Source organism: Pinus tabuliformis, chromosome 7, assembly GCF_031772625.1.
Source record: "Pinus tabuliformis cultivar Carrire ecotype Pingquan chromosome 7, CPIR1, whole genome shotgun sequence".
Lineage (NCBI taxonomy): Eukaryota > Viridiplantae > Streptophyta > Pinopsida > Pinales > Pinaceae > Pinus > Pinus tabuliformis.
Genome location: NC_142293.1, coordinates 838,281,269 through 838,305,654, shown reverse-complemented (window position 1 = coordinate 838,305,654; position 24,386 = coordinate 838,281,269).

The following is a 24,386-nucleotide window of genomic DNA, read 5'->3' as shown; positions in this document are numbered from 1 at the left end:
TGCTCTTGTAACCTTCATGAGGCTGATGGATGACATCTTGCAACCATTCACCAACTCATTTGTAGTGTTATACTTGGATGAAATCCTGATCTTCAGCCAGAGTTGGGAAGAGCACCTCCACCACATCTGGCAGGTTCTCCAAACATTGCGGCAACATAAGCTGTGTGTTGGCTTGTTGGGGCCTCACCCAGGTTTAGAGTTAATTAGCCAAACAAATCCCTGTACTACTGGCCCTTTCGACAATAGTCTGCGAAGTGCAGACTGAGGTCTCACCCAAAGTAGTATGGGGGGGTGCTGGAACCAGGTTTCTGCACCCTTGAGATGTCTGAGGGGTTGATTTGATCCAACTATGAGTTTCTTCATGCAGGTTACTTCACTGGCCTTCGTGCCATGATATATTCACCTTTGTGCAGCCCTAACCAGGGGATATGGGGCTTCCCCGCTGCTGGAGCAACGATCTATACTAATTCCCTAAGTCACACCCGATATCTTACTTATCTTCTTATACCAGTTAGTTGTCTTCACGCAACCGGATGCCTTATGTTATATTTACTTATTCAGCACATTTATATGAGTTCGCACAGTAAATAAATAGTAAACTTGCAATTCATACCCAATAATACATAAAATAGGAAAATATAGACATAAATATGGTAAAACTTCTCTTTATTAATTCTTCCATGGTTACAGACTCGACCTGCCCTATGCACTCAGCTGCAGGGGTCCACGCACTCAGCTGCGGACTACTAGGCCTCTATGCACTCTGCTGCAAAGCCTTCTCCTACTCTACAACCTAGAGACATGACTTACACTTCGACTCAATGCTTCTATTCCTTTTGTTAGATTCCTTCGATTAACTGTTTTCTACACTTAGAGCCTTGATCTATTTATACAATCCCATGGTCCGTGGACCATGGGTAGATATTTTGAACCAACATTACATTACAAAAATAAGGGCGGACAACCCAATGACTCTATTATGACTTTCCGCTCCGCACCCAGAATTCGCGGAGTCTTTACAATGGACTTAGTCAAAACTTGGGCTTTAAGCCCCAAAACATGCCTTGGGGGGATTCCACACCCAATAGGCCCCCAACATAAACATCATGACTCGCCCTCGAGTCAATCTGTCAGTGCGAAGTTCTTTGCACAGAGACCCTCTAATTTTGCTTGAACAACTGCAAGGTCGGTAGCGCACTGAGCAGCTACCTGCTGAATCTCCTGTACACATTTTTCTGAGACCACGGTGTCGGAACCGCTTCCCTGCATCTGTTTATAGTCCTGCACCTTTTTCCAGCTACTTGGAGCACAAATACTGTGGTTCTGTCGGCTAGTCAGATAGCTGGGCGACCCGTGTATGGCTTCAATCGGCTGCCATTCACTTTTCTTGGGAAAGGTTCTCCATTTAGCTTTACCAGCTGCACCATGCCTCCGTTTGTGACCTCCTTAACAACATACGGTCCCAGCCAATGCATTCTAAACTTTCCCAGGAATTTATTAAACTTACTATCATACAGTAACACCAAATCATTTATCTTGAAGGTGCGTAACTTAATATTTCGACAATGACAGGCCTTTTCACGTTGCTTTTGTACCTGTTGATGGAATATAGCCAAAAAATGTTCCTCCTCGAGTTCCTCCAATTGCGCGAGTTGCTCCTCCAGGGCTCCATGGTCTGTCATACTTTTGAGCGCTTCTATGCGCAGACTGGGCACAATATACTCCATTGGCATTACAGCTTCCACTCCATAGACCAACTAGAAAGGTGTCTGTCCCTTCAGTTTCTTGCAGGTTGTCCTATAAGCCCATAATACTGCAGGGACTCGCAGGTCCCAATCACTTCGCTGTGCATTGCATACTTTAGTCAACACAGTTTCCAAGATTTTGTTAAATGCTTCTACTGTCCCATTGGCTTGGGGGTGATACAGTGTGCTTTTCTAATGATATACCTGAAAATATTCTGTCAGTGCACTGATGGTTTTGTTTAGAAAATGTGTACCATGATTGCTCATTAAGATCTTCAGACATCCAAATCATGTTAATACGTGTTCAAACAAAAACTTCACAACTGTGGCGACCGTGCAATCTTTTACCGACTGCGCCTCTGCCCAGCGAGTCAGGTACTCTGTCGCAGTGATAATGTATCGCGCACCCATCTTTCCCTGAGGTGTGATAGGTCGTACAAAGTTGGTCGCCTACTTTTCAAAGGGTTGCAGCGTCATTTGTGGATTTAAAGGCATCTCGTCCCTCTGCGATGGTTTACCTGTTCTTTGACATACATCACAGGCCTTGTAGTGTGATTTTGAATCTTGATGAAGGGTTGGCCACCACAACCCTATGTGGAGAATATTTTGCACAGTCAATCACCCTGCAATGTCCTCCTGCGACTCCCCCATGCGCGTCTGTGAGGATCTGATTGCGTTCGAATTTTGGTACATACCTTCACAATATCTCATCATTGCCCATCTTATATAGGTGCCTTGCGATGCTAGAAAAACCTGCCATGCGCACCACTAGTTCCTTCTTCTGCTGGACGGAGTATTCTTTTGGTGCAGTTCTGGTTGTGAGAAAGTGGATTATGTCATCATAGTGTCCATCCGCTATGTGCACAGCAAAGAGCTGTGCATTAGGCAGTGATTCCTCCAGATTAGTGGGTTCTTTTCCTGTCTCAATATGCGACAAGTGATCTGGTCCCGCGTTCAGGCGTCCAGGCTTCACAACTACTTCAAAATCGTATTCTTGGAACAATAGAAGCCAACTGCAGATGCGCCCCCCCAACACAGGCTTGTTGACCAAGTATTTCAGCACGGAATGATTTGTATACATCTTGAAGTGTCCCCCCTAGAAAATAGTGCCGATATTTTTGGAGCACGTATACCATAGCCAATCCCTTGCATTCAATGGTGGAATAGTTCTTTTTTGCTTTAGACAACCTGTGACTTGCGAATGTGATAGGGTGATCCAAGCCCTCTCCACCCTCCTATGTTAGTACTGCTCCTAGTGCTATACATGACGCGTCAACATGGACATGAAAATCCTCGTTCCATTTTGGGAACACCAGGATCGACTCAGAGGCCAATTTTTCTTTTAATACATCGAGGCTTTTCATGCAGTCATCATTCCAGCAGAACATGACATCCTTTTTCAACAACTTCTCCATCGGCATGATGATCTGGGCATATCTTTTGATGAAATTTCTGTAATACCTCGTGTGTCCCAGGGTAGTGCGCAACTTTTTGACACTTCACGATGCTTCCAAATTCATAATCACCACAATCTTTCCGGGGTCTACCATCAGTCTCTATTTACAAACCACATGTCCCAATAGGTTCCCAAAGGGAACGAGGAACGTACACTTCTTGAGGTTCAACGCGATTTTGTGGCGTTAGCATGTATCCAACATCAAGCCTAAGCTCGCTACATGGTGCTTAACCAATCCAAATACAGTCCAATCATCCAGATAAACCTCCAGGAATTTGTGGATATATTCCTTGAATGCTGCAACAACTATGCACGAAAAGATGGCCGGCATGTTCTTCAATCCAAATGGCATAACGGTTTATTGAAAGTAGCCCCACTCAGTCACGAAGGTGTTCTTTCTCCTATCTTCCGGCGCGATTTTGATCTGTTGGTACCCTGAGAACCCATCAGTAAAAGAATATGCTTCTTGCTCGCCAACATTTTCCAATACTTTGTCTATGAACGAAGTTGGGAATTGGTCATGCACACATGCACCATTCAACTTTCTGAGGTCCACGAATATTCTTATCTCACCCTTCTACTTCTTTTCCTCCACCACCATAGGGCTTACCTTATCAGATTCTTCCACCAACTCAATGATTCCTGTTGTGAGCATTTTGTCTAGTTCTACGTGGACCTTTTCCTTGTATTTCAGATTCAAGCGGTAATGCCTCTGCTTAACTGGCTTCACGTCAGGTTTTAATGTGATCTTCATCATCCCTAAATCGCCGAAGATTCCCTTTAAGTCCGTGATCTTGGTCGGGAATAGGTCCTGGTACTCGCGGAGTAACTCAACAACTTTATCCATCGTAGCATCATCCCAACAGTCACCGAGCATTGCATACTTAGGTTCGGCTTCCGTACCAATGTTCACCTGCTTTGTCTTTATGGTGTGGTTATGTCAGGGTCTTCAATCAGTGGTCCTTGAACCTCATGATGGCCTTCAGTTTCTAGAATGTTAACTTTCCATGGATCCTCGTCATCTTCTTTAGTATTTACATTGTAACACTCTAGTGCGCAGCTTAGCTGAGTAGCCCATTCAGGTTGAATCAATTCTATTGGCTCCTAGGGTATCTTAAAGGTAGCTGCTTTTACTACTTGTAGTGCGTCATCAATAGTGTCCCACCAACGATCCTCAAATGTGAAGGTTAACAGGAACTGTTACATAGTAATTTGTCACTGTCCCTGTTACCCCTTTTCCCGCACATTGGAGGACTTATTCCGGGACCTGTGAGAAGTGACATAACCTGAAAACACTTGCATTGTATCCCCTTGAGTATGTACTTCATATGCCCTGAAGACACATTCTGCAAAATACCCATAAAAATAGCCCTTTTTCCATTGGCGCGGTTCCACTATGTATCACTCGTGCCAATGGGGGAAATCCTCCAAAGAGGGTGTGCTAGCTAGCGCTCTATCTCAGAGTCGCACTCGCGCCAGCCCAGTTGGGTAAAGTTTTTAACAAAAAAACTTACGAAGGTTCTTCCTAACCTATTCATGAACTGATTCCATCTTGAGTTAGTTCAGTTGGGCTTCGAATCTCCATAGAAGGGAAGTAGTTCTCCACCTCTCATGGAAGCTTCTTAGTGATAAAGCCAATCCCATGAATCTTGTGGATGACCCTAACTCCTTCCCCTCTATCTATAAAATCTTGTCCTTTTACCTTTGACAAGTTAGTCTCCAAGTTCCAAATTCTAAGTCCCAAAGTCTGAGAATTGCTAAGCTCATGCTACAAGAAGCCTTCTTCATTCCCATGAAGCTAAATCTTAAGTGAGGAGATTCTTGTCCAAGTAACCAAGGAGAGAGAGGCTTGTTCCCCATTCCCAACAAGCTTTGAAAGGCATGTGTTGCTGATCACCCAGCCAAAGGAGGATTTGACGTTAGAACTATGGTTGTATTCTTCTTTGTTGTTTATCAATAATTGACGACTATCATTATGGTTCCACTCTTATTGTCTTTGTAATGATGATTGAGTTATATCCTTTCTGACTGATATATAGTTGCATCTATTGGATTTTATGCTTGTATTTGTGTCGTTCTTTGCATGTGCAGGTGTCTGTTCACGAGGATCGTGGGGATTGTGACCGGTCGGAGCAAAGGAACGGGAGCGACAACTCTTCTACAAATATTAGCGTTGGAATCCAGGTAGGCCTTCAGCATTGGTCTTTAATTTGAAATTATGAACTTGCGTGTTAGTGTTGTTTGATTATTGCTAGACCCCATTTGGGCTAGTAGGGATCGCCTCTGTCCGCAAAGGGGATTTACCTCCACAACAACTTGGCGACTCCACTGGGGAGTTGGATTTTTGCCTTGTTGTTTGTTTTGTCTTGTTGTTTGATTTGTAAACTTTAGACGGAGCCTAAAGTACAGCCAGATAGCCTTCGAAACGCTATTGCTCCGCATTAGCAAAGTAGATCAACGTCACTTCAGTCCATCTCTGGTTTGGTTTACGAGCTGAATGGCTTGGAACTTGCCTTGTTTCTTGGTTTCTCCTGCTTGATTAGCTTTTTGGGTTGAGTCCCTGTGTTGCTTCTTGCCCCTTGGTGTACCTGGGTACTGTTGACTTAGCTTTGGCTCGTTTGTTTTTTATTTTTCCATAGCAAACTCGGCTGGCGCTCTTTTATAGCATTACAGTCGAGCTTGTTGGCGCTAGTTGCATATTGACAACCCGCGCCAATCACTAAAAGGATCTATTTTCAGCCTGACAGTCGCGCCAGGCCTGGGAACTTTTGAAGTTTGCTTCTTTCTAAGCCTCCTGAGCTTGGTTTTTGTTTTGAGTACCTTTTTTCGACTACTTGAGTGTGTTGGAGTCTCGTTTGACTGGTTTTGAGTATCTTTTTTGAGAAATTCTTAATTTGATTTCCTTTGGTCATTACTTGGAGGTTTGTCCCAGTGTTTTCACAATTTTGCATCTTTTTGCTTTTGTATGAGTGTGAATCGCCTTTGAGTGTTTTTATTTTTTTGATCTTTGGAACTCTCACCCAATTTTCTTGATTTGCACTTGATTGGTTCTTGGATTACATTAGAATCATCTTGTGTTTGAGAATTCTCTTGCATAGATCACACTTGCATAATTAGAATTCTCATTTTCGGAATGTGCATAGATTACATTTGCATACTTTTCAAGTGAATTGTGCATAGATTACCTTTACCCTTTGGATATTTGCCATTTTCTATCGATTTCACATTTCTAGCCCTAGGGCATTTAGTGGCTTTGTGTGTCGAGCCTTCCTTAGGAGTTTTGGTCTTCTATTAGTCCAGTCAACTTTTTGATTGCTCCCTTGCACTCGTTTAGTGGTTGTTAATCGTTTTATTGCGTTATTTGGGTGACTTGATTTGTTTTCACTTGAATTCCGCTTTGTTTCGCTTTGAGCCTAGATTACACGACTCATTGGTCTCTTTGGGACTTTTCTTGTTCTTTGGAGGTTTGATTTTTGATTTAGGGAATTGAATGTGCTTGCATTGAGTGAAATTTGTGTTTTTACTCTTTTGTTATCATTTTTCAAAGTTGTTTAGTGCGTTTTTCCATCAACAAAAGAAAAAATCTCTTTTGCTTTGTATTAGTTAATGAGAATTAGAACTTTTCATTTTGGTTAGTGACCAGTGATCTTAAAGAAAAGTTTTTTAATTTCCATTAGCTGCATTAGGGAAGTTCTTTGTTGTTTTGTGATCATTTCGTTTGGGTGAAAGCTCTCAAACCCTCTTGTAACTAGCATTCATCGAATGAAATGACATATTTTGGCATATAGTTTGCATTTAGGGAATTTTGAGAGATTACATACGGCAGGGCCTGAAAATTGAAACATAATCCAAGATCAACTTTAAAATGAACTGAATGAATCTAACAATGCATTGGAACATAACACACACATTTAGAGGTCTAGGCTAGAGACGTGCTCCCACGTACCGTCGAGTATATTGGAAGACCCCACTATGTTATCATCCTTTATCCATAGGAAGCCGTGTCTACCGCCTTACAAGCCATAACGCACCGAACACATCATTAAGGAAGATTGACTGCCGTATGGGAAGTCCTTGGTTTTCATATGACTGCCAAGGTGTATATGCAGTTTTACGGATTTGTTTGGTAAGCCTTTTTGCCTAGTTCTCTAGATTAGTCACTTTCGTTCCTTTTCGGACTCCCTAAAAGAAAAGGTCCATCTGAGCACTTGTCACTTCAGGCTCATTAAACATTCGAAGGCGACTAGAGTCGTCTTTTTGTCCTTTTCTCGACTCTTTAAAGATGAAAAGGTCAAGTTATGTCCTTGCGTCTTAAAATTTATTCGGCCATGTTTCACATTTACCCGGTTAGATCTTGTTTGCGTTAGTTTGAGTAGGATTCTTTCTTGTTTGTGATGGAAACTTTTCCGGAGTTTACCAACCAGGCATCCCCTCTGATGGGAATTCTGGTCATTTCCCTCCTTTTGGAAATGTTGGTGCTCCTTACATGGCAACATCGCCCCTTCCTGGGTTAACTGTTGGGTTGCCTGTTTGGTTGTTCTCAACCTTTCTGGTCCCTACCGTCTCAACTTCTGGTCAATCAGTTTCTCCACCCGAACAACATCATGTTGATTCTAAGGTGGACCTCTCCCCTTCTTCGTCTGTTTCTGCGTCCTCATCTTCTACTTCGCCTGGTGAAAGTCTGGATTCAAGTAACCAGGTGGCTAAGAAGAAGAAGAAGAAGACGAAGAAGAAGAAGTCTTCTAAGCGAGAGGTTAAAAGTACAACTCAAGTCGAGCCACCTTCTGCTCCTCCATGGAAGGTCAAATTTCCTTGTAGATTGTGCAAGGATGACCACCTTCTTCGTGATTGTCCTGGCATTCCCAGGATCTTAGAAGTATGGTCTCGTGATCTGGCTCATCCCTCATCGTCCTCTAAAGCTCATGGCGATGCCACCCTATCAACTGACAACATTCAGAAGAAAGGGAAGATTCGAATCCCCTGTAGACTATGTGAAGGCAATCATCCCCTTCACCTTTGTCTGCTCATGGATAAAGCTTCCGTTGTTTTGGAAAGTCTTACAGCTTCTTCACCCCAACTTCCTGTTGGTTATCAGAATCTCTCTTCTGACCCCCTCCTTGTTGACAAAGAGATTGATTTAGATTCTTCTCTTGTCCATGCTCCTCCTCCCGAACCTGACTGTGCCAAGCCTGCTCCAGACCAACCATTTGTCGAAGAGAGTGTTGACTTGGGTTCACCACCTGTTGATTACTCTGTTCCAGAGGAGCATCATGATTCTACTACTCATGTTCTTCTTGTCTCGTCAGATTCTCCTGAGTCTCAGAACGACCCTCCTATCCTTGGTGATCAAGAGGGTCCTTCTTCATCTCCTGTAGTGCAGGGGGAAATCATACGATTCCCCCACCAAGTAGTTCAGTCATTTCCTTCGACTGGAGTCATTTGACTACATTCTGCCTTCCACCCCATGTGCCTTTCCAGATTACAGTACATGCCTATGATAAGGCAATACCTGGCACTGTCTTGGATGAGGGTGCATCTGTCAGTCTCATGCCTTTCACTACTTGGCAAGCTTTGGGCTCCCCACAACTTGTGTCAGTCGCATAGAATCTATTGGCGTTTGACGGAGGAACCAGTCAACCGTTAGGGATCCTCCCGAAGTTTCCTGTTACTTTGGGAGGCAAAACCGTCTATATAGACGTACTGGTTACCCAAGGTGCTCCAGATTTCAGTCTTCTCCTTGGCCGTGACTATGTTTATGCCATGGGGGCCCTTATCTCTTCACTTTTCCGTGTGTTTTGCTTTCCACACGACGGAAGGATTGTGACTATAGATCAATTATCGTTCTTTAGTCCCTTGGTGCCTCCTGCGCAGTTGTCATCCCCTCCTGGTTTTTATCCACCAGTTGTATCTGCTCCACCATAGATCAACTACGTGGCCACTTATTCCGTGCCTGTATCCAGTGATCTCGCCATCGTCCATAGTGTCTTGGGGGCATTAGGTTCTGACTTCTGAGATGTTGTCCTTCCACCAGGAGTGGCACTCTTGGAAGCCCCGACTTCCTGTTCATTATTATGAAGTTCGGGCGGAGCATAGTTCCCTCCCTGTGTCAAGATCCTTAACAAATGAAACTAGGTGTCCGAGGATAGTTTTGATCTTGTGGCGACCTTGTTAAAAAATGAAACAATGTGTCACGAGGATAGTTTTGATCTTGTGGCGACCTCGTTAAAAAATGAAACAATGTGTCCTGAGGATAGTTTTGATCTTGTGTCAACCTCGTTAAAAAAAGAAACAAGGTGTTCGAGCATAGTTCCTGATCTTGTGTCAAGCTCATTAGAAAATGAAACAATGGTTATGAGGATAGTGCTTTTACCTTGTCAACCTCATTAAAAAATGAAACAACTCCCTCTCCAAATCGAGTCTTTGATTAAGATCTCGTAAAATCCAAGTCAAGTGTTTCCAAGATCTCGAAACTGAACCTTCATTCCATCCACCTCGTTGAATGCAATGAAGCTTGGGGGGCATATACCTCGATTTGCGTCATTATGCTGGGGGCATGTGAACTTATAACAAGCATAGTTTTTCATTTCAAGCTTGTGTAAACATGAAAGGAATCCAAGCAGAGTTCTCCATGGTTCAAGCTTGTGTAAAAAAATGAACCCATAGCCGATTTACATCTTGTGATTGTCGTTTATCCGCTAAATTTTGCTAGATGAACCTTGGTTGTTTCATTCCATCGCCACCATCTCTTTGGCCAATCATATGCTTTCACTTGGTTGTTTTTCCTTTCTTGAGGAACAGTGATGAGTAGTTTTATTAGCCAGCCTCTTGACCATTACATGTTTTGAGCAGTTCCACCATTGCCGGAACCAGTTGCTACCCTTTATACCACTCGTTCCTCTAGGACGAGTCACCTTTAAGCTCTTTTCTGACTCGTAAAATATGAAAAGATTTCCGAGTATTTTTCCTGTTTGACTCGTTAAAGAGAATAAAAATGGAGGTCTGCTTTTAGCTCTTTTCTGACCATTTAAAGATGAAAATATTGTTGAGTTATTCCTCTTGACTCGTTAAACGTAAATGAGAGGCAGTCGTCTTTAAACTCTTTTCTGACCATCTAAAGACGAAAATATCGTCGGGCCCTTGTCGTTTCAGGCTCGTTAACGGTTACGAAACAACAAGTTTTCGATCGCTTTTTTACTTTTTCAGGTCGAAGAAACTAATTATGAAAAGTACTCCTCGATCGTAATGGTCGGGTGGTTCTTTCGAGCATTGTTTTATACTTTTTCGGGCTCGAGAGACACAACTTTACGAAAAAGGACACCCCTGGAGTTTCCTTTTCTGCTGCCTTTTCAAACTCTCTAAACATGAAAAGATGCCAAGTTTTCCTTTGTCAGACTTGTTAAAATTTAATGACATCGGATTCCGTCGAAATGACGCCTTTCAAGCATATGCTATCCCTATCAAGCTTGTCATCAAAAAATAACCGGGGTACTCGCCAGCAATGGTGGGGAAAATGGAACCACAATTATTGTCGTGTCGGCAGTATGTCACTCTTGAACATGGCACTTGTCTGCATTCGTGTCTGGGTGGGGACATCTCATCTTGTTTTTACACTTGCCTCCATGGGTTTGGGTTATCCTATTTGACCTCTCATCTGGTCATTACCTTGTCACCATGACCCTTGATCATTTGATGTCAAATACTGCCAAGTCCACTGTCGCGCCGCCAATATGTTCAAGAGAAGTTGACCTCTGCAAAATACTCAACCTCCCTTTGATACCTCACACAAAACATCTTATCCTTCTCTGTCTCATGTCGATGATGTGGGAAACATTATGGCCCACCTTCGATCAAGGTCACTTCCTGTCGACTTCAACTCATTATCCAGGAAGTTGACCTAGAGACTCCCTTTAGGTGCCTAGAGACTCCCTTTAGGTGCAGGTTCTTCGTGTTCGACGCAAGGTTTTCATCATTGGCCTCCGATCGAATGATTCTACGGGTGTTCGACGCTGGCTCACTGATTCGCACGCCGTAGATTGTACCTATAGTACCTTAAGCAACATTGTCATTATTGGTGGTACCTCTCGCGTTTGTTAACAATTTTCATCATTGACTGGTAATCAGACGTTGTTCTTGCATGTTCGACTTCGACTCCCATATTCACATGCTTGAACTTGTACTTTGTTTGGGTCGAGATGGAGCGCAAGACCCTGGATTTTGTCTGTTGAGATCCAGGTTGTGATTTTGTGGATTATTATGATCATTACATGACTCATTCACTGGATGGCTGCGACCATGCCTGAGTCTACTTATCGATCCTTACTGGATGGCTGCGCCCATACGTTGGATCCAAATTTTTATGTACTCTGCTATGGATGGCTACACCCATACCACATACATCATGTACTTGAGATATCAGTTGTACTTCTTCATGTAGGTTCTCCGGCGGCAGTGTTTTCAGTTGGCCATGTTCTTGTAAAGAATTTCACCCCTCTCTCTCTCTCGGGCTTCATGCTTTAGGGGGCATCTGTTACACAGTAATTTGTCACCGTCCCTGTTACCCCTTTTCCCACACATTGGAGGACTTATTCTGGGACCTGTGAGAAGTGACATAACCTGAAAACACTTGCATTGTATCCCCTTGAGTATGTACTTCATATGCCCTGAAGACACCTTCTGCAAAATACCCATAAAAATAGCCCTTTTTCCATTGGCGCGGTTCCACTGTGTATCACTCGCGCCAATGGGGGAAATCCTCCAAACAGGGCGTGCCAGCTGGCGCTCTGTCTCAGAGTCGCACTCACGCTAGCCCAATTGGGTAAAGTTTTTAACAAAAAAACTTACGAAGTTTCTTCCTAACCTATTCATGAACTGATTCCATCTTGAGTTAGTTCAATTGGGCTTCGAATCTCCATAGAAGGGAAGTAGTTCTCCACCTCTCATGGAAGCTTCTTAGTGATAAAGCCAATCCCATGAATCTTGTGGATGACCCTAACTCCTTCCCCTCTATCTATAAAATCTTGTCCTTTTACCTTTGACAAGTTAGTCTCCAAATTCTAAGTCCCAAAGTCTGAGAATTGCTAAGCTCATGCTACAAGAAGCCTTCTTCATTCCCATGAAGCTAAATCTTAAGTGAGGAGATTCTTGTCCAAGTAACCAAGGAGAGAGAGGCTTGTTCCCCATACCCAACAAGCTTTGCAAGGCATGTGTTGCTGATCACCCAGCTAAAGGAGGATTTGACGTTAGAACTATGGTTGTATTCTTCTTTGTTTTTTATCAATAATAGACGACTATCATTATGGTTCCACTCTTATTGTCTTTGTAATGATGATTGAGTTATATCCTTTCTGACTGATATATAGTTGCATCTATTGGATTTTATTCTTGTATTTGTGTCGTTCTTTGCATGTGCAGGTGTCCGTTCACGAGGATCGTGGGGATTGTGACTGGTGGAGCAAAGGAACGGGAGCGACGACTCTTCTACAAATATTAGCGTTGGAATCCAGGTAGGCCTTCATCATTGGTCTTTAATTTGCAATTAGGAACCTGCGCGTTACGTTGTTTGATTGTTGCTAGACCCCATTTGGGCTAGTAGGGATTGCCTCTGTCCGTAGAGGGGATTTACCTCCACAACAAGAACCCTTCACACAAGATATCCCATTCACTTGTCCCATGGCGGAGCTCCGTCTCGATATACCAGTTCATGGGTATAACATCTAGGGTATGACAAAACAGGTGCACCCACTCAGGTTGTGGCTCTTCCCCACAGACCTTTGTCCACTTAGCGAGGTGTGTGCGTAGATCATCCTATCCATCATACTTGTCTTTTAATCGCATTTGAGGCTTCCCAAACTGCATGCACATCATTCTCCTACATTCGCGCTAGTCCTCAAAGCTTCCTTGGTGTGTACCCCACCACCTCGTGGGCATAGCATGCAGTACCCATTTCAAAGCCTCGAAACATTGTGGTTCCGACACTTCTCTTCTGAATCTGTTCAAGAAGTTATCTACCTCGCTTAACCCATCATATGTAGGTAAATCCCTTACCTCTGTTGATATGCAGTGCAATGATCTCGTCATCATGTTACAGTTCAACGTGGTTACCTTGTGTAACTAGTTTTGCCATCACTTTATATCCTCGTCAGAATCTGATGTACTGGACCTTTTGCGCTCCCATGAGATTCGTCCATCCGCAGTGGGATTTACCCAGTCTTGCTCTTGCAAGTTTATCTTGTAGATGCAGTCCAAGTCGTCATCGCTTTCATAGTCGCGAACTGGCTCTGTGTAGCACGATCCTTCTGCAGGGTCCAAAGGTACAACTACGCGCAAAGACTTTTCTCAAAAATCATCTTGTACTTCTTCAGATTTATCACCCCATTCATGTCAGTGGCCTAATCTATCCCTTATAGCGTAGGGTAGGGATTCCTATCATCAACAATCTCTATCACTTCAAAATCTACTAGCGCACTTGCTCCTTCGATATCTACGGTGATTCCCTGCAATCTTCCCATAGGTAGGATATTTTGCTGGTTCACCATTCGTAGTTGGATAGGAGACCATTGTAGCATAGGCCTTCCCATGCACTCCCATGTCTGCTTCGGCATAACATTCGCATATGATCCTAGGTCTAGAATCACTTGGTCCATCTCATATTCCCCAATCTATGCAGTCAATCTCATCTCTCTTCTCGTCCTCGTCGTGTGCTTTCTGATCTTCCGGACTATGCGCAGGTCTCCTGGCGCGGTCCCAGTGCATCTATTTATGAGTTTTTGCAGTCCCTTTACAACCTTGCTATCGCGTAATAGTTTCGTGCATGTTTCCAAGAATGTCGTGAGCATTGATGGGCCCATTTCCGGATTCGGTCTGTCTTTGCTTCTTGAAGTGGAGGCATTAGCGAAGCTCTTCCTAGCTTCCATGAAGGTTTCCTTAGCACGCTCCAAATCAAACTCTAGTTCTTTCATCGGAGCCTTGCAAACCCAAGTACTATCTTCAGGCTGCTTGCCTTTGTCATCCCCTATTGTAATTCCACTTCGGAGCATAATGTTCACATTAGGGTCTTCCTCACGTGGCTCAGACCTCATCATTTGCAGGTTTTGAGTCGGGGGAGGTTGGAGCGCTCCCTTGTCACGCAACCTCGCTATCAGTGTGGGACAATCCTTCGTCTCATGATCAAACAAGGTACAATACAAGCATGATGGACGTGTCAGATTCGTACAATCGTGGGCATAATGTCCTGGCCCTCCACAATTGTAACATATCAGCTATCCGCGACCTCTGCTAGGTCCTCCTCCACCTCGACCTCGTCGGCACCCGTGAAATCTGGTTCGCGCCATCCCTGCGTTCTGGTCAAGGGGCCACGTTTCGACCTGAACTCTGTAGGTGGGAGCCCTATCCATCATCAGTTCATAGCTTCTACATGTGCACTCATCATGTTCAACTGATCTACAGAAACTACAGAACAACTGTTGTGAATTCTGCGTGTACTTCTGCAACAACTGGCAATTGTTTGTAGCATGATTTCCTCTTATTTTACAAATTGTGCACCACAATGCAAGCACTGCGTTGGGTCCTGCTGGTGCCTCTGATCTTAATGGAATTAGTCCTCCTCCCGCGAGGTAATTTGCGAACACTAGGTAGTGGTCCTTGCCATGACCCTGACCTTACATTTAATACACCATACCTCATCGCGCACCTCTGAGCGAGCTATCCTATCCTGTTTCAGACTCTGCATCTCAAGGCACAAGTTTTTCAACTACGCATGGATTTGCTAAACTCCCAAGTTAGGATCCTTTATCGGGGTCTCATGTAGTCTCATCGCAATCTCCAAGGCCTCGACCTGAGTTGTTAGCCTCTGTTGTGACAACGCATTCCTTAAATGTGGCGTTAGCGATGTTACAAATCATTCGCGGTGTTATCCATCTGTCAAAGTCACGTTAACTTCGCGAATTGTGCACTTTAGTATCCGATCCATCTCCCAAGGGGTCTCGCCTGGTAGCATCATGATCTCCTTGAACCCAATGATCGACTGCGCCTCTGACTTCGGCCTGCTAAATTCTCTGTTCAACACAGTTTGGATATCTGCGATCCCCACATTCGGATTGTCATTGGAATGCTTAATGTACCAGGTCAGCACGCGATCTTGCAGAGCACTGCCCAACGTTTCCTTCTTTATATTGTCATCTATAACTCCCTGCACTTCCCATATAGCTTTTATCATGAAACAGAATTGGTCTAGATCTTCATTTCCTACTCCCTTGAACACTGGCAATTTTATCACGCTTGCCATATTGACTCGTGGTGGTGGCAGAGGTGGTATGGGCAAAGATGGGGGTGAAGACGGTGAAATTGGCGGTGGTGTGGGTGGAGGTGGTATGCGCAGAATCCTATGCCTTATCAAATTGATCGCACTTCTTTGTGAGACCTTCGTGAGTGCTTACTCTCGCGGAGGTGAAATCAAGGGGCTAGTTTCTAGTTCTCCACTACCTTCGTTTCTGTAAATTCTCCCACTTCACGTAGCCCCAAACATAAATGTATTCACATAACCCACTTTTCACATAGTAGCATTTTAATCCAAGAGTTCAAAGACTTAACGTACTTAACTCACGATCCTTTGAGGAAGCGTCGTTCTGCCTCGCTATAGCTGACTGAAGTATGTACCTCGAACTCAGTGACGAATCCTCCTATAATTCAATTGAGCTAGTGATCAACAACGTGTGCGATCTTATGCTCCGATGCTTCCAATATGCGCACCAATTCTGGAGTCCACATAATAGGTCTGTCAAACTTGCACCTTCCTTGGCTATCTGCTAGCTTCGCTATCCACTCGTATAGCTCAACAGGGAAAGATGTGAAGAAAATTTTGTGGATCTTTGTGTACAGGTAGCAGTCTAACCACTCTTCTTTTGATAGTCGTGGGTTCCTGTTCTCCTGTGCTGCGAAGTCGTGAATCTTCCTATCCAGCCAATCTTCAATTTCTTTCTTAGTTGGATTCCAGTGATACGACATCAAACATCTCTATGCAGATCCCGATCCCAGTAACAGAATCATTTGTTGGCTTGTTGGGGCCTGACCCAGGTTCAGAGTTAATTAGCCAAACAAATCCCTGTACTACTGGCCCTTTCGGCAATAGTCCACGGAGCGCGAACATAAGTCTCACCCGAAGTAGTATGGGGGAGGTGCTGGAACCAGGTTTTCGCACCCTTGAGATGTCGGAGGCGGTTGATTTGATCCAACTATGAGTTTCTTTGCACATGTTACTTCATGCACTTCCCTGGCCTTCGCGCCCTGATATATTCACCTTCGTGCAACCCTAACTAGGGGATGTGGGGCTTCCATGCTGCTGGAGCAGCGATCTGTACTAATTCCCTAAGTCACACCCGAGATCTCACTTATCTTCTTATACCAGTTAGTTGTCTTCGCGCAACTGGATTCCTTATGTTATATTTACTTATTTAGCACATTTATATGAGTTCGCGCAGTAAATAAACAATAAAATTGCAATTCATACCCAATAATACATAAAACAGGAAAAGATACACATAAATATGGTAAAACTTATCTTTATTAATTCTTCCCACGGTTACAGACTCGACCTGACCTGTGCACTCAGCTGCAGGGGTCTGCGCACTCACTGCAGACTACTAGGCCTCTGTGCACTCAGCTGCAGAGTCTTCTCCTACTCTACGACCCAGAGACATGACTTACACTTCGACTCCATGCTTCTATTCCTTCTGTTATATTCCTTTGATTAACTATTTTCTACACTTAGAGCCTCGCTCTATTTATACAATCCCATGGTCCGCATACCATGGGTAGATATTTCGAACCAACATTACATTACAAAAACAAGGGCGGACAACCCTACGACTCTATTATGACTTCGTGCTCTGCGCCCAAATTTGTGAAGTATTTACAATGGACTTAGTCAAAACTTGGGCTTTAAGCCCCAAAACATGCCTTGGGGGGATTCCACGCCCAACACTGTGTGTCAATTTGGAGAAATGCACTTTTGGCATGACCCAGGTTCAGTATCTGAGATACATTATTAATGAACGTGGGGTGCATGTGGATCCAGCCAAGATCCAAGTCATTCGTGATTAGCCCACCCCAACCACTTTGACAGAGCTCCGCAACTTTCTAGGTCTTGCCAATTTCTACCACATGTTCGTGTTGGGGTTCTCTCATATCATTTGGCCCTTGAGTCAAGTCACCAAAGGAGGAGAGATTTTTTTTTTGGTATGAATCTCAACAGAAGGCATTCATAGAGTTGAAACACTGCCTCTGCTCTACACCAGTGCTCACATTACGAGACTTGAAAAATCCATTTGAGATTGAGACAAATGCCTTTGACTATGCTATTGGGGTAGTCCTTACTCAACAGGGGCATCCAGTGGCATATCACAGTGAGACACTTTCAAACACAATCCAAAAGTATCCCACTTATGACAAAGAGATGTATTCCATTGTGCAAGCCTGTCGACAATGAAAGCATTACTTTTTAGGGAATGAAACGGTCATCCACACAGATCACCAACCCCTTCCATTCATACAGACACAAGGGAAGTTAGAGAATGATCACCATCAGAAGTGGTCCACATATCTGCAACATTTCCATTTGAATATCAAGTATAAGAAGGGCAGTACAAATAATGTTGTAGATTGCCTTAGCCGACCACCGATCATGGCATTAACCACCGTGCTCAACTCTTGTGGGCACGAGACTTCTGATTGGCCACTTCTCTACAAAAGTGACCCAGAATTCGGCCACACATACCATATGCTCTTGGAGGGTCGGAAAGTCCCAGATTTTCACCTCCAGGATGCTCTATTATGCCACCTAGGATACCTTTGTGTTCCTTCAAGCGAGCGTGCGAAGATGATTTGGGAAGCGCACTAAAGTCGGGCCACTGGGCATTTCGGGGTCGAGAAAATGGTGGCAGTACTGCAGAATTATTTCTATTGGCCAATTCTTCGACAAGATGTTGCGAATTACATCAGATCCTACATTTCTTATGCCATTTCCAAATTTACCATCAAGAAGCAAGCTCTCTATACTCTGTTTCCTACCCCTAGTCGACCTTGGGAATCCATCTCCATGGATTACATGTCACGCCTGTAGAAATTTCTCTATAGATCAGCTAGCTTTGATACCATGTAGAAATTCTGCAAATTCTCTACAAATTTCTCTTTGAGGCCTATGTAGAAAATATGACTGTAGATTAACTCAATAATGCAATATACCAAAGAAAAATACTATAATCTACTTCTACTATCAATTTTCTTTGCAGATGCTTAAAGATTGAGCAAGATCAAGCTGAACAAATATAACCAGAAGAAGAAGAATCAATGCACATGAAACACAGAAAAACTCAAGGGAAAGCCTCAGCTAAAACCCCACTATCTGTATTATCATACAAGGTGGAAATACATCAGAATTATACAAAGCCTTAGCTCTCACAACTAGCCAACTCTTAGTACAATCCTCCTAGATGCTCACAGGTAATCAAAGCTTCTCACAAGCCTTCCTCTCTGCCCTCCAAGCTCCTATTTCCTTGCACAGTTCCTCTGGGATGATCTCCTTCACCCCGTGGAACACTGCTCTCACACATTTCTTTAACACACTGTCAGAACTGCACAATCCTCAAGGAACCTTATTCCTTCTGCATGCATGAGTTTCCTTTATAAGAGAAAACATCCAACTAATAGTACATTGTCCTTGTCTTTAATATCAACTAGGTCTTTCTCAGAATAGATGTGCATGAGTTTCTGATGAGGGAATCTTCAGTTATTTGGATGACACTGGTTGAGTGCATGCATGCATCAACTGACTGATAACTCACAATTAGTTCCTCAAACAGTTTGGAACTAATTTAACTGGACTTAACTTAGTAAATTGAGCTAACTAATTACAACTCAAATATAACTCAATCTTATCTCCTTAATTAAGGGATAATCTCCTTAATTTAGGGGATTAATCTTGCATGACTTCAAAAAGACTTCTAACTTGAATTTCTCCAACTAATTAATCCATAATGAATTAATTAATTATTTCCAAGCAGCTGGTGAGACTAAATTCGATTTTAATTCATAATTTTAATTCAAGGACAAATTAAAATTGGAATATTTTGGATTCTATTTTTTATCATTTCTTGTTGCTATTTTCAACACTCCCTCTCAATGAGAAAAGAATTCAACTCGATCCTGATCGTGAAACTTTGGAATGTTATTCATGCAACACTTCTCTCTAGTTTTGTTGCTCCAGTAACTCCTGAATCAATATGATGCATCTGTCATCAAAGTCTCTGACTACTATTTCCTCTGTCAACTGAAAACTTTGCACCTCTGCTAACTCTGACTTTCTGCACTATTGTCATTCCTTCTCTGCACTCTTCAGTATCTGACTTCTATAGCCTCTGTCACTTTGATCTCTGACTGCATCAATCCCACTGATTCCTCCCACTACTATGTACTTTGGGCTCCCGTAGCAAGTTACAATCCATGAGATAAAACCTCTCAATGGACCCTGCCCAATTTCAGCCTTCTTGAGACTATCACTTCACATCGCCTCACCTCACACCTGGAGGTATGGCTGCATGTGATCCCTCTGCCAACTTCTCCAATTCTGGCTCCTCCACAATTGTGTGAGACTTCTTCTAGGGTTGCATGTCGAGAGGTAATTTACTCTCCCTCTCAACCACGAAGTCTCTAACATTTTCCTTGCTCCTAAAGGCTTTTCATGCATCTTGAACCTCAAGAGAATACATGTTTTGAACTCGTGAACCGATCTGTTTCACCTATTTCGTGGTGATGTGTCTAAGGAAAACCTTTCCTTTACTGAAGACAACATCGTAGCCTTTGTCCTCCAACATTGCGACTGATACTAAATTCTTCTTTAGTCCAGGCACATACTCTACATCTGTCAAGGTGATACGAGGTCCATGCTCCCTCTGAAAAGCAAACGTGCCCACTCCCAAAACACTATACCTTTCTTTGTCACCCATCTCTATGCGCATCTTGAGGTCTTTCTCCATGAAGGTATTGAATAAACTTTTATTGCTAGTCATGTGGAATGAGGCTCCACTGTCAAGATACCAGACACAACCCATCATCGATGACACCATGCATGCGATGAGAGTAAAGTCCATTTCAAATTGAGAGGCCAATGCCTCACCTTCCGAGGATTCCTTCTTGGACTTCTTCGATGGGCAATTAGTCGCATAATGACCCATCTCGTGACAATTGAATCATCTCACTTTAGACTTGTCACCCTTCTTCTCTCCATGAGAAGAATTCGATTTGGAATGGGACACCTTCCCCTTCCCTTTCCTTGCCTCACTTGATAAGGCTAGATTTTCTTCATCATCATCCCTGGATGAAGAACCATTTCGTGTGCTCTTCCTGATCTCCTCCTGCATGAGATCCGACCACAGTTGTTCCCAATCCGGTAGTTTATCCCTTCCATTCACAGAGTCCTGGTAGCTATTCCAGCTCTTTGGAAGGCCAAGCAGAGCGAGGCTCACCATATCATCATCAGCAGTAGTTATTCCCACACTACCAAGCTCATCTTTGCATGTGGTGAGCTTGTTCAGATATGTGGAAATAGTATCGCCCTTGTCCATCTTGATTCTTCAAAGTTTATCGTTGAGTGCCAATTTCCTCTGGTCGCTACTGTTCTGGTAGAGGTCCTTCAATATCATCCACATTGAATATGGAGTATCCTTCCCATCGAGACTCGAGACAATATGGTCTTGAACTCCCTCAAGGATGATCCGTCTCATCCTCACCACACACTTCTTCCACTCAGCCAACTCTTGTTCATTAGTTGAAGCTGGCTTTTGGATTTCTTGATCAATGAAATCCTTCAAGCCATTGTCTTCTAATACAACCTCTGTGCGATCTTTCCATGCTATGTAATTTGAGCTGCCTTCCAAGGCATACTCGAGTCTCAAGCCATAGAACACCATTGCCCAACCTTAAAGTATGATAAGAATTCGATTTACACCTGCAACCTCGAACTTCAAAGTTCGAATTCTCTTCTCCATATGCTGTTCACAACTCCGATAAACTTAGCTCCGGTACCATGTAGAAATTCTGCAAATTCGCTACAAATCTCGCCCTGAGGCCTATGTAGAAAATCTGACTGTACAATGTAGATTAACCCAATAATGCAATATACCAAAGCAAAATATTATATCTACTTCTACTATCTTGCTTTGCGGAAGCTTAAATATTGAGCAAGATCGAGCTGAACACATATAACTAGAAGAAGAAGAATCAATGCACATGAAACACAAAAAATACTCAGGGGAAAGCCTCAGCTAAAAAGCCCACTATTTGTATTATCATACAAGGTGGAAATACATCAGAATTATACAAATCCTTAACTCTCATAGCTAGCCACCTCTTAATACAATCCTCTTGGATTCTCACAGGCAATCAAATCTTCTCACAAGCCTTCCTCTCTACCCTCCAAGATCCTATTTCCTTGTGCAGTTCCTCTGGGATGATCTCCTTCACCCAATGGAACACTACTCTCACACACTGCTCTAACACACTGTCATAATTGTGCAATCCTCAAGGAACCTTATTCCTTCTGCATGCATGAGTTTCCTTTATAAGGGAAAACATCCAACTGATAGTACATTGTCCTTGACTTTAATATCAACTGGGTCTTTCTCAGAATAGACATGCATGAGTTTCTGATGAGGGAATCTTCAGTTATATGGAGTAAACTGGTTGAGTGCATGCATGCATCAACTAAATGATAACTCACAATTAGTTCCTCAAACAGTTTGGAACTAATTTAATTGGACTTAACTCAGTAAACTGAGCTAAATAATTATAACTCAAATATAACTCAATCTTATCTCCTTAATTAAGAGATAATCTCCTTAATTTAAGGGATAACTCTTGCATGACTTTAGAAAGATTTCTAACTTGAATTTCTCCAACTAATTAATCCATAATGAATGAATTAATTATTTCCAAGCAGCTGGTGAGACTAAATTCGATTTTAATTCACAATTTTAATTCAAGGACAAATTAAAATTGGAATATTTTGGATTCTATTTTTATCATTTCTTGTTGCTATTTTCAACAACGCCTTCCTTCTACTAAGCATGGAAATGACTGTGTTTTTATGGTTGTTGACAGATTCTCGAGGATGGCCATTATGGCGGCCTACAAGAAGAGTATCACAACAGAAGCCACTACTAAACTCTTCTTTGAATGAGTGTGGGTACACTTTGGGATCCCACAGTCTATCATCTTAGATTGGGACAATAGGTTCCTCAATACATTTTGGTCCAGTGTCTGGTCGATGTTGGACACCAAGCTCACTAAGTCCGCAACTTTCCATCCCCAAACTGATGGCCAAACAACGGTCATCAACAAGATGATCGTACACATTTTGTGCATGTACAACTGAAAGAATCCATGCACATGGGATGAGAGCCTCCACTATGTCTAGCACATCTACAACCGGGCTCTCCACAGCTCGACTGACCACAACCCTTTTCAGGTGGGCGTGTGATTCCAACCACTATGTCCCATTGATGTGGCCATACCAAACGACTCTGACAGATTCAGATCATGTCTAGTCCGAAGCCAACAAGGCAAATAGCTTCATTGAGAAAATTCAACACATCCACCAACATGTCCATGACATATTGGACAAAGCCAATGCTAAGTACAAGCAGCAGCATGATCAACATCAGGTGCCACACAAGTTCCAGGTGGGCGATAAAGTTTGCCTACATTTGCAGAAGGAAAACCTCGCTGGGCCCCACGCAAGATTCGCCTGCTTCGATATGGGCCATACACCATTTCTAAGGCTATGGGAGATAATTAGTTTGAGCTCAACATTCCCCCATTCCTTGGCTTGCACCTAGTGTTGGATGTGGATTGCCTTCGGCAATACTTTCCACCATTACTGGACACATATGATATTGCAGAACAACACACACCAACAGTTAAATCCAGACTGCATGGAATAAGCTGCAACTAATCGGATCATGGACACATAGATCAAGAACACTCACCCGCAAAATATCCAACTGTATCGATTTTTCAAATCCGGCCAACTCTTGTACTAAGGAAAATGGCTCACTAGGGACCAAGTTCAGCAAAAGTTTCCTCATCTCATGGAGGAGCTCAATGCAATGGAGACCATTACTTCCTAGGGGGGAGGAATTATCTAGGTGGATATTGGTGGCCACCCACCTATTCCACTTGGAGCCCCACCATTGTTTCTTTCAGTTTTTCAGTTTCCTTATTATAGCACAGTTTACTATTTTTGGCATTTTTTGGGTCCTAAACTTCCGAATCCATTTTAAGGCCCTAAACGACGTTTTTTTGGCAATATTCCTCAAGAAATTTTTCAGTTTTAGTCCTCAGAGAGGTATTTCCAACGAGGTATCATGCGTGTCAAAGAGAGATAATATGACCAAGTTATGACCCCCGGAAGTTGGTTGCCGAACTAACCCCAACGGGGCCCATTAAATCTTGGTGTTACATCTCCTCAGGTTACACTTTTGGTTGCTTAGGGTTTTCTCTTATTTTTCAATAATAAAAAGGCCCTTGAGCATCATTGTAACTCAGTTTAGAGGCATGTAGCCACCACAGCTCTTCTTAGAGATAAGCTACCATCGCCCGAGCTAGTCTCATTTCCATTCTGTTTGTAAGCATATTTCATTATTTGATATTAATGAAAAGAAGTATTATTTCTGTTGCATATATGTATTTATGTATATATTTGTAATTTTTTGCATTCCTATTTAAATTCAGATTAGAAATAAGAAATAACCCAGAAAATTTACTCAAAAAAAATACACCAGATTTTCATGGAATATTATCACAATGAAAATATTTATAAATTTCACTCACTTCATTCTTTCTCACCCATACATTTCCTTTTTTACTCACACCCCTCTATATCTAAATATTTGATTACAATACCATGGGCCCAATAACACATGTTGTGAATACCATGGGCACTAACAACTTTAACTTGATTTAGTCTCATGCCTAACAAAAATCCCTATAGGGGTGTACAAAAGAATAGAAACTTCAACTAGAAGGGTTACTGCATGCATATAGAGGAGTGTCCCAAGAGAGTAAATGATTACTACCCAAGAGAGAAGTGGAGTATGAAATCCAATTATTTTCAAAATCTCCATTGCTAAATATTG